This window comes from Triturus cristatus, chromosome 8 (genome assembly GCF_964204655.1).
Source record: "Triturus cristatus chromosome 8, aTriCri1.1, whole genome shotgun sequence".
NCBI classification, from domain to species: Eukaryota; Metazoa; Chordata; class Amphibia; order Caudata; family Salamandridae; genus Triturus; species Triturus cristatus.
The window spans coordinates 740,096,385-740,108,306 of NC_140591.1; the positions used below are offsets into that span (position 1 = coordinate 740,096,385).

Sequence of the window (11,922 nt, forward strand, 5' to 3'; positions counted from 1 at the left end):
GCAGCCATTTTCTGTGTCTGTAATTTCGGCCTTTTCCCAGAAGTCTCTATTCTGCCTATGCAAATTAACAAAAGCAGTGCTTATTCCTCACTTGCTCAAATGTCCTTCCTGTCCAGAAAGCTCTGATTAAGCATGCTTATTTTCTTTTTCTGGGATATTTTAAATTGTTTCACTGTCCAGTCTGTGGCAGTAGAAAGCTGCTTATGATGCCAGGTTTTGATGAATCCCCAAAGTACAAGTACAGAGGAATATATCAGTCTGTAGGATATGGAACTTTTAGCTAACACATCACAATATGTGATGCTTGCCAAGAAAACACTACATTCTGGAGCGCTGATGATCAGAACATTCTGCTCCTGAAGGATAGAAAAGACAGCTTGATTGAAATAAAGTCTGTTTATATTGACGCTCTCTCTCTCTCTATATATACATACATGCGTACACACACACACACAGGTATGTCATGCATTTCTTCAGATTTGTTTCAACCATTTACCATTTATTGGAGAATCCCTACTTTTCAAGTGACTGCAAATGAAGTCATCTCTGGCACTTTTTGTGCAAAGTAAGAGACACACATGACACCTTTTTATAAAAGTCATCGGTTTCTTTGTTACTGTGTACCTTCAAAGCATGGGGCTTTCACACGTCAGGTAAACCTGATTACCACTACACAACAAAAGCAGATGCAGCTTTCTTATCTATGTCGTGATAGAACAGTTGTGAATTGAGTAAAAGAAGGGCCCTGATGTGATACTTATTACATGCAGCCTGTAAGATAGTCAAACATGCAGGCTAGGAAGGAAGATGCAAATATAAATGTATTAGAAAAACACCTAAAGGCGAGTGATATGCTTTCATTCATGCATGGCTAGGAAAAATCACCATACTGTTGCAAACATTCTTACACCACCGACTGGAAATAAATGATTCTGACATTAAACGTAAAGGTGACAATGCATTTGTATCATCACCTTGAGAAGGATCATCTTGGAATTGAGCCGAGGGCCTCTGCACTCAAAGCCAGAAACACTCCACTAAAATAAGATTCCTGTTGGTGCCAACAATTCTTCATGTTAATGCTTGTTCTAGGTGAGCTAGGTGAGTCCCAGCTTTGGACACATCTTACAGGAAGTCAGCCCTTATTTATATATTTCTGCAGTGGCTGAAGCTTAATGAGAAAGAGTAACAAGTGAGAAAGAGTAACAAGTTGTTCATAACAACATAAGAAACACATTGTGCATTTTCTCTCAAATACTCATTCACTTTGTGCCAATAGAAATACCAAGGTGAATACCTAGGCCACAGATTCAAGCTAAAGATCTTCCTGTTGAATGCAATGCGCAATAAAAACTGCATAATGCTGGACTAAAGCATTCCTTGCATAGCCTCTAACATCATAATATCACTGAGCTGCTAGCAGCAAGCTAAGCAATACCTTTCTGAAATGAGAATTAAATGTGCTTATGTGCTCAATCAGTGCTCAATGAGGCGAGACTTAGAAAAGGTGGAAAGGGTCCAAGTGGATGCCCATTCCTTTTTAGGGTGGGTCCTGCTGACTATCATAGGATTGCTTGTAAAAGTGGCCAGGGTCAGAGGAAAAGCTGCCAACACTTCTTAGCGTTCTCTATAGATGCAGCCATTTTCTGTGTCTGTAATTTCGGCCTTTTCCCAGAAGTCTCTATTCTGCCTATGCAAATTAACAAAAGCAGTGCTTATTCCTCACTTGCTCAAATGTCCTTCCTGTCCAGAAAGCTCTGATTAAGCATGCTTATTTTCTTTTTCTGGGATATTTTAAATTGTTTCGCTGTCCAGTCTGTGGCAGTAGAAAGCTGCTTATGATGCCAGGTTTTGATGAATCCTCAAGGTACAAGTACAGAGGAATATATCAGTCTGTAGGATATGGAACTTTTAGCTAACACATCACAATATGTGATGCTTGCCAAGAAAACACTACATTTTGGAGCGCTGATGATCAGAACATTCTGTTCCTAAAGGATAGAAAAGACAGCTTGATTGAAATAAAGTCTGTTTATATTGACGCTCTCTCTCTCCCTATATATATATATATGCGTACACACACACACACAGGTATGCCACGCATTTCTTCAGATTTGTTTCAACCATTTACCATTTATTGGAGAATCCCTACTTTTCAAGTGACTGCAAATGAAGTCATCTCTGGCACTTTTTGTGCAAAGTAAGAGACACACATGACACCTTTTTATAAAAGTCATCGGTTTCTTTGTTACTGTGTACTTTCAAAGCATGGGGCTTTCACACGCCAGGTAAACCTGATTACCACTACACAACAAAAGCAGATGCAGCTTTCTTATCTATGTCGTGATAGAACAGTTGTGAATTGAGTAAAAGAAGGGCCCTGATGTGATACTTATTACATGCAGCCTGTAAGATAGTAAAACATGCAGGCTAGGAAGGAAGATGCAAATATAAATGTATTAGAAAAACACCTAAAGGCGAGTGATATGCTTTCATTCATGCATGGCTAGGAAAAATCGCCATACTGTTGCAAACATTCTTACACCACCGACTGGAAATAAATGATTCTGACATTAAACGTAAAGGTGACAATGCATTTGTATCATCACCTTGAGAAGGATCATCTTGGAACTGAGCCGAGGGCCTCTGCACTCAAAGCCAGAAACACTCCACTAAAATAAGATTCCTGTTGGTGCCAACAATTCTCCATGTTAATGCTTGTTCTAGGTGAGCAGTGAACCGATTGCAGGGCTCTTTTGAAAGCAAGGTCTGAGAACCAACAGATACATCCACACGCCGATTACTTTAGTGTTTTGAGAGAATTCCCTTTCTTGGAACGAGATTGCATGAAATAATCTTCAGGGCTTGGACAATTCCGTGGCAAAACGGCACCTATAAACATCATAGCCAACACAATATAACAACTGTTTCTGCCCGATTTCGAACAGGGGACTTTTCGCGTGTGAGGCGAATGTGATAACCACTACACTACAGAAACAGATACTTACAGTTGATTTTTCTATAATGAAACTGCTCAGAACTGGCTATTCCAAGGGCCTCTGGCTTTAGATTTCTTTCATGCAACCTGCCCGACATCCCTAGCTGAACGCTCGTACATGCCATGCAAGACCAGAATTTTTGTAAAATTCGTAAAGAGAAATGTTTGGCATTAGCTCAGACTGGGCAGGGCTGAAGCATGAGACTCTAGCGCCATGCAAGACCAGAATTTTTGTAAAATTCGTCAAGAGAAATGTTTGGTATTAGCTCAGACTGGGCAGGGTTGAAGCATGAGACTCTAGCAAAGAATTATCCACTACTGCAAAAAACAAATTGATGTTTGCTTTGAAACGCAAACTTCAAAACTACTTGAAAAGAGTACCAAGAAAAGGGCTCGTCCGGGATTTGAACCCGGGACCTCTCACACCCAAAGCGAGAATCATACCCCTAGAGCAACGAGCCCTCAAAATCCTCTTACCTCTCACAAGCTAATACCGGCTCTAAGCCCGCAATGAAGATCATGCTGGTATCTTTATCATGCTTGGTCTGTGAATACGCATGAAAGTCAGTCTCAACTTACCCTTTCTCAAACGATAGCACTATCATTTACAAGTGTCTCCTTTTTTTTCGTCCCAGCTTTGGTCACGTCTTACAGGAAGTCAGCCCTTATTTATATATTTCTGCAGTGGCTGAAGCTTAATGAGAAAGAGTAACAAGTTGTTCATAACAACATAAGAAACACATTGTGCATTTTCTCTCAAATACTCATTCACTTTGTGCCAATAGAAATCCCAAGGTGAATACCTACAGATTTAAGCTAAAGATCTTCCTGTTGAATGCAAGGGGCAATAAAAACTGCATAATGCTGGACTTAAGCTTTCCTTGCATAGCCTCTAACATCATAACATAACTGAGCTGCTAGCAGCAAGCTAACCAATACCTTCCTGAAATGAGAATTACATGTGCTTATCTGCTCAATCAGTGCTCAATGAGGCTTGACCAGGCGAGACTTAGAAAAGGTGGAAAGGGTCCAAGTGGATGCCCCTTCCTTTTTAGGGTGGGTCCTGCTGACTATCATAGGATTGCTTGTAAAAGTGGCCAGGGTCAGAGGAAAAGCTGCCAACACTTCTTAGCGTTCTCTATAGATGCAGCCATTTTCTGTGTCTGTAATTTCGGCCTTTTCCCAGAAGTCTCTATTCTGCCTATGCAAATTAACAAAAGCAGTGCTTATTCCTCACTTGCTCAAATGTCCTTCCTGTCCAGAAAGCTCTGATTAAGCATGCTTATTTTCTTTTTCTGGGATATTTTAAATTGTTTCGCTGTCCAGTCTGTGGCAGTAGAAAGCTGCTTATGATGCCAGGTTTTGATGTATCCCCAAGGTACAAGTACAGAGGAATATATCAGTCTGTAGGATATGGAACTTTTAGCTAACACATCACAATATGTGATGCTTGCCAAGAAAACACTACATTCTGGAGCGCTGATGATCAGAACATTCTGCTCCTAAAGGATAGAAAAGACAGCTTGATTGAAATAAAGTCTGTTTATATTGACGCTCTCTCTCTCCCTATATATACATACATGCGTACACACACACACACAGGTATGTCATGCATTTCTTCAGATTTGTTTCAACCATTTACCATTTATTGGAGAATCCCTACTTTTCAAGTGACTGCAAATGAAGTCATCTCTGGCACTTTTTGTGCAAAGTAAGAGACACACATGACACCTTTTTATAAAAGTCATCGGTTTCTTTGTTACTGTGTACTTTCAAAGCATGGGGCTTTCACACGCCAGGTAAATCTGATTACCACTACACAACAAAAGCAGATGCAGCTTTCTTATCTATGTCGTGATAGAACAGTTGTGAATTGAGTAAAAGAAGGGCCCTGATGTGATACTTATTACATGCAGCCTGTAAGATAGTAAAACATGCAGGCTAGGAAGGAAGATGCAAATATAAATGTATTAGAAAAACACCTAAAGGCGAGTGATATGCTTTCATTCATGCATGGCTAGGAAAAATCGCCATACTGTTGCAAACATTCTTACACCACCGACTGGAAATAAATGATTCTGACATTAAACGTAAAGGTGACAATGCATTTGTATCATCACCTTGAGAAGGATCATCTTGGAACTGAGCCGAGGGCCTCTGCACTCAAAGCCAGAAACACTCCACTAAAATAAGATTCCTGTTGGTGCCAACAATTCTCCATGTTAATGCTTGTTCTAGGTGAGCAGTGAACCGATTGCAGGGCTCTTTTGAAAGCAAGGTCTGAGAACCAACAGATACATCCACACGCCGATTACTTTAGTGTTTTGAGAGAATTCCCTTTCTTGGAACGAGATTGCATGAAATAATCTTCAGGGCTTGGACAATTCCATGGCAAAACGGCACCTATAAACATCATAGCCAACACAATATAACAACTGTTTCTGCCCGATTTCGAACAGGGGACTTTTCGCGTGTGAGGCGAATGTGATAACCACTACACTACAGAAACAGATACTTACAGTTGATTTTTCTATAATGAAACTGCTCAGAACTGGCTATTCCAAGGGCCTCTGGCTTTAGATTTCTTTCATGCAACCTACCCGACATCCCTAGCTGAACGCTCGTACATGCCATGCAAGACCAGAATTTTTGTAAAATTCGTAAAGAGAAATGTTTGGCATTAGCTCAGACTGGGCAGGGCTGAAGCATGAGACTCTAGCGCCATGCAAGACCAGAATTTTTGTAAAATTCGTCAAGAGAAATGTTTGGTATTAGCTCAGACTGGGCAGGGTTGAAGCATGAGACTCTAGCAAAGAATTATCCACTACTGCAAAAAACAAATTGATGTTTGCTTTGAAACGCAAACTTCAAAACTACTTGAAAAGAGCTCGTCCGGGATTTGAACCCGGGACCTCTCACACCCAAAGCGAGAATCATACCCCTAGAGCAACGAGCCCTCAAAATCCTCTTACCTCTCACAAGCTAATACCGGCTCTAAGCCCGCAATGAAGATCATGCTGGTATCTTTATCATGCTTGGTCTGTGAATACGCATGAAAGTCAGTCTCAACTTACCCTTTCTCAAACGATAGCACTATCATTTACAAGTGTCTCCTTTTTTTTCGTCCCAGCTTTGGACACGTCTTACAGGAAGTCAGCCCTTATTTATATATTTCTGCAGTGGCTGAAGCTTAATGAGAAAGAGTAACAAGTTGTTCATAACAACATAAGAAACACATTGTGCATTTTCTCTCAAATACTCATTCACTTTGTGCCAATAGAAATCCCAAGGTGAATACCTACAGATTTAAGCTAAAGATCTTCCTGTTGAATGCAAGGGGCAATAAAAACTGCATAATGCTGGACTTAAGCTTTCCTTGCATAGCCTCTAACATCATAACATAACTGAGCTGCTAGCAGCAAGCTAACCAATACCTTCCTGAAATGAGAATTACATGTGCTTATCTGCTCAATCAGTGCTCAATGAGGCTTGACCAGGCGAGACTTAGAAAAGGTGGAAAGGGTCCAAGTGGATGCCCCTTCCTTTTTAGGGTGGGTCCTGCTGACTATCATAGGATTGCTTGTAAAAGTGGCCAGGGTCAGAGGAAAAGCTGCCAACACTTCTTAGCGTTCTCTATAGATGCAGCCATTTTCTGTGTCTGTAATTTCGGCCTTTTCCCAGAAGTCTCTATTCTGCCTATGCAAATTAACAAAAGCAGTGCTTATTCCTCACTTGCTCAAATGTCCTTCCTGTCCAGAAAGCTCTGATTAAGCATGCTTATTTTCTTTTTCTGGGATATTTTAAATTGTTTCGCTGTCCAGTCTGTGGCAGTAGAAAGCTGCTTATGATGCCAGGTTTTGATGTATCCCCAAGGTACAAGTACAGAGGAATATATCAGTCTGTAGGATATGGAACTTTTAGCTAACACATCACAATATGTGATGCTTGCCAAGAAAACACTACATTCTGGAGCGCTGATGATCAGAACATTCTGCTCCTAAAGGATAGAAAAGACAGCTTGATTGAAATAAAGTCTGTTTATATTGACGCTCTCTCTCTCCCTATATATACATACATGCGTACACACACACACACAGGTATGCCATGCATTTCTTCAGATTTGTTTCAACCATTTACCATTTATTAGAGAATCCTTACTTTTCAAGTGACTGCAAATGAAGTCATCTCTGGCACTTTTAGTGCAAAGTAAGAGACACACATGACACCTTTTTATAAAAGTCATCGGTTTCTTTGTTACTGTGTACTTTCAAAGCATGGGGCTTTCACACGTCAGGTAAACCTATTACCACTACACAACAAAAGCAGATGCAGCTTTCTTATCTATGTCGTGATAGAACAGTTGTGAATTGAGTAAAAGAAGGGCCCTGATGTGATACTTATTACATGCAGCCTGTAAGATAGTCAAACATGCAGGCTAGGAAGGAAGATGCAAATATAAATGTATTAGAAAAACACCTAAAGGCGAGTGATATGCTTTCATTCATGCATGGCTAGGAAAAATCACCATTCTGTTGCAAACATTCTTACACCACCGACTGGAAATAAATGATTCTGACATTAAACGTGAAGGTGACAATGCATTTGTATCATCACCTTGAGAAGGATCATCTTGGAATTGAGCCGAGGGCCTCTGCACTCAAAGCCAGAAACATTCCACTAAAATAAGATTCCTGTTGGTGCCAACAATTCTCCATGTTAATGTTTGTTCTAGGTGAGCAGTGAACCGATTGCAGGGCTCTTTTCAAAGCAAGGTCTGAGAACCAATAGATACATCCACACGCCGATTACTTTAGTGTTTTGAGAGAATTCCCTTTCTTGGAACGAGATTGCATGAAATAATCTTCAGGGCTTGGACAATTCCATGGCAAAACAGCTCCAATCACCATTGTAGCCAACACTATATAACAACTATTACTGCCCGGTTTCAAACCGGGGACCTTTCGCGTGTGAGGCGAACGTGATAACCACTACACTACAGAAACAGATACCTACAGTTGATTTTTCTGTAATGAAACTGCTCAGAACTGGCTATTCCAAGGGCCTCTGGCTTTAGATTTCTTTCATGCAACCTGCCCGACATCCCTAGCTGAACGCTCGTACATGCCATGCAAGACCAGAATTTTTGTAAAATTCGTAAAGAGAAATGTTTGGTATTAGCTCAGACTGGGCAGGGCTGAAGCATGAGACTCTAGCAAAGAATTATCCACTACTGCAAAGAAAAAATTGATGTTGGCTTTGAAACGCAAACTTCAAAACAACTTGAAAAGAGTACCAAGAAAAGGGCTCGTCGGGGATTTGAACCCGGGACCTCTCGCACCCAAAGCGAGAATCATACCCCTAGACCAACAAGCCCTCAAAATCCTCTTACCTCTCAAAAGCTAATACCGGCTCTAAGCCCGCAATGAAGATCATGCTGGTATCTTTATCATGCTTGGTCTGTGAATACGCATGAAAGTCAGTCTCAACTTACCCTTTCTCAAACGATAGCACTATCATTTACAAGTGTCTCCTTTTATTTCGTCCCAGCTTTGGACACGTCTTACAGGAAGTCAGCCCTTATTTATATTTTTCTGCAGTGACTGAAGCTTAATGAGAAAGAGTAACAAGTTGTTCATAACAACATAAGAAACACATTGTGCATTTTCTCTCAAATACTCATTCACTTTGTGCCAATAGAAATACCAAGGTGAATACCTAGGCCACAAATTCAAGCTAAAGATCTTCCTGTTGAATGCAAGGTGGAATAAAAACTGCATAATGCTGGACTAAAGCATTCCTTGCATAACCTCTAACTTCATAACATAACTGAGCTGCTAACAGCAAGCTAACCCATACCTTTCTGAAATGAGAATTACATGTGCTTATCTGCTCAATCAGTGCTGAATCAGGCGAGACTTAGAAAAGGTGGAAAGGGTCCAAGTGGATGCCCCTTCCTTTTTAGGGTGGGTCCTGCTGACTATCATAGGATTGCTTGTAAAAAGTGGCCAGGGTCAGAGGAAAAGCTGCCAACACTTCTTAGCGTTCTCTATAGATGCAGCCATTTTCTGTGTCTGTAATTTCGGCCTTTTCCCAGAAGTCTCTATTCTGCCTATGCAAATTAACAAAAGCAGTGCGTATTCCTCACTTGCTCAAATGTCCTTCCTGTCCAGAAAGCTCTGATTAAGCATGCTTATTTTCTTTTTCTGGGATATTTTAAATTGTTTCGCTGTCCAGTCTGTGGCAGTAGAAAGCTGCTTATTATGCCAGGTTTTGATGAATCCCCAAGGTGCAAGTACAGAGGAATATATCAGTCTGTAGGATATGGAACTTTTAGCTAACACATCACAATATGTGATGCTTGCCAAGAAAACACTACATTCTGGAGCGCTGATGATCAGAACATTCTGCTCCTAAAGGATAGAAAAGACAGCTTGATTGAAATAAAGTCTGTTTATATTGACGCTCTCTCTCTCCCTATATATACATACATGCGTACACACACACACACACACACACAGGTATGCCATGCATTTCTTCAGATTTGTTTCAACCATTTACCATTTATTGGAGAATCCCTACTTTTCAAGTGACTGCAAATGAAGTCATCTCTGGCACTTTTTGTGCAAAGTAAGAGACACACATGACACCTTTTTATAAAAGTCATCGGTTTCTTTGTTACTGTGTACTTTCAAAGCATGGGGCTTTCACACGTCAGGTAAACCTGATTACCACTACACAACAAAAGCAGATGCAGCTTTCTTATCTATGTTGTGATAGAACAGTTGTGAATTGAGTAGAAGAAGGGCCCTGATGTGATACTTATTACATGCAGCCTGTAAGATAGTCAAACATGCAGGCTAGGAAGGAAGATGCAAATATAAATGTATTAAAAAAACACCTAAAGGCGAGTGATATGCTTTCATTCATGCATGGCTAGGAAAAATCACCATACTGTTGCAAACATTCTTACACCACCGACTGGAAATAAATGATTCTGACATTAAACGTAAAGGTGACAATGCATTTGTATCATCACCTTGAGAAGGATCATCTTGGAATTGAGCCGAGGGCCTCTGCACTCAAAGCCAGAAACACTCCACTAAAATAAGATTCCTGTTGGTGCCAACAATTCTCCATGTTGATGCTTGTTCTAGTTGAGCAGTGAACCGATTGCAGGGCTCTTTTGAAAGCAAGGTCTGAGAACCAACAGATACATCCACACGCCGATTACTTTAGTGTTTTGAGAGAATTCCCTTTCTTGGAATGAGATTGCATGAAATAATCTTCAGGGCTTGGACAATTCCATGGCAAAACAGCTCCAATCACCATTGTAGCCAACACTATATAACAACTATTACTGCCCGGTTTCAAACCGGGGACCTTTCGCGTGTGGGGCAAACGTGATAACCACTACACTACAGAAACAGATACCTACAGTTGATTTTTCTGTAATGAAACTGCTCAGAACTGGCTATTCCAAGGGCCTCTGGCTTTAGATTTCTTTCATGCAACCTGCCCGACATCCCTAGCTGAACGCTCGTACATGCCATGCAAGACCAGAATTTTTGTAAAATTCGTAAAGAGAAATGTTTGGTCTTAGCGCAGACTGGGCAGGGCTGAAGCATGAGACTCTAGCAAAGAATTATCCACTACTGCAAAGAAAAAATTGATGTTGGCTTTGAAACGCAAACTTCAAAACAACTTGAAAAGAGTACCAAGAAAAGGGCTCGTCCGGGATTTGAACCCGGGACCTCTCGCACCCAAAGCGAGAATCATACCCCTAGACCAACGAGCCCTCAAAATTCTCTTACCTCTCAAAAGCTAATACCGGCTCTAAGCCCGCAATGAAGATCATGCTGGTATCTTTATCATGTTTGGTCTGTGAATACGCATGAAAGTCAGTCTCAACTTACCCTTTCTCAAACGATAGCACTATCATTTACAAGTGTCTCCTTTTATTTCGTCCCAGCTTTGGACACGTCTTACAGGAAGTCAGCCCTTATTTATATATTTCTGCAGTGACTGAAGCTTAATGAGAAAGAGTAACAAGTTGTTCATAACAACATAAGAAACACATTGTGCATTTTCTCTCAAATACTCATTCACTTTGTGCCAATAGAAATACCAAGGTGAATACCTAGGCCACAAATTCAAGCTAAAGATCTTCCTGTTGAATGCAAGGTGCAATAAAAACTGCATAATGCTGGACTAAAGCATTCCTTGCATAACCTCTAACATCATAACATAACTGAGCTGCTAGCAGCAAGCTAACCCATACCTTTCTGAAATGAAAATTACATGTGCTTATCTGCTCAATCAGTGCCCAATGAGGCTCAATCAGACGAGACTTAGAAAAGGTGGAAAGGGTCCAAGTGGATGCCCCTTCCTTTTTAGGGTGAGTCCTGCTGACTATCATAGGATTGCTTGTAAAAGTGGCCAGGGTCAGAGGAAAAGCTGCCAACACTTCTTAGTGTTCTCTATAGATGCAGCTATTTTCTGTGTCTGTAATTTCGGCCTTTTCCCAGAAGTCTCTATTCTGCCCATGCAAATTAACAAAAGCAGTGCGTATTCCTTACTTGCTCAAATGTCCTTCCTGTCCAGAAAGCTCTGATTAAGCATGCTTATTTTCTCTTTCTGGGATATTTTAAATTGTTTCGCTGTCCAGTCTGTGGCAGTAGAAAGCTGCTTATGATGCCAGGTTTTGATGAATCACCAAGGTACAAGTACAGAGGAATATATCAGTCTGTAGGATATGGAACTTTTAGCTAACACATCACAATATGTGATGCTTGCAAAGAAAACACTACATTCTGGAGCGCTGATGATCAGAACATTCTGCTCCTAAAGGATGGAAAAGACAGCTTGATTGAAATAAAGTCTGTTTATATTGACGCTCTCTCTCTCCCTATATATACATACATGCG

At 40.7% G+C, this 11,922-nt stretch overlaps 1 non-coding gene across 1 annotated transcript; it reads right to left on the minus strand.

Moving 5' to 3' along the window:
• Positions 1-10,721: 10,721 nt before the first annotated feature.
• Positions 10,722-10,793, minus strand: TRNAP-UGG (transfer RNA proline (anticodon UGG)). The gene has a single exon. It is a non-coding gene; the product is annotated as a tRNA-Pro (tRNA).
• Positions 10,794-11,922: the final 1,129 nt, after the last annotated feature.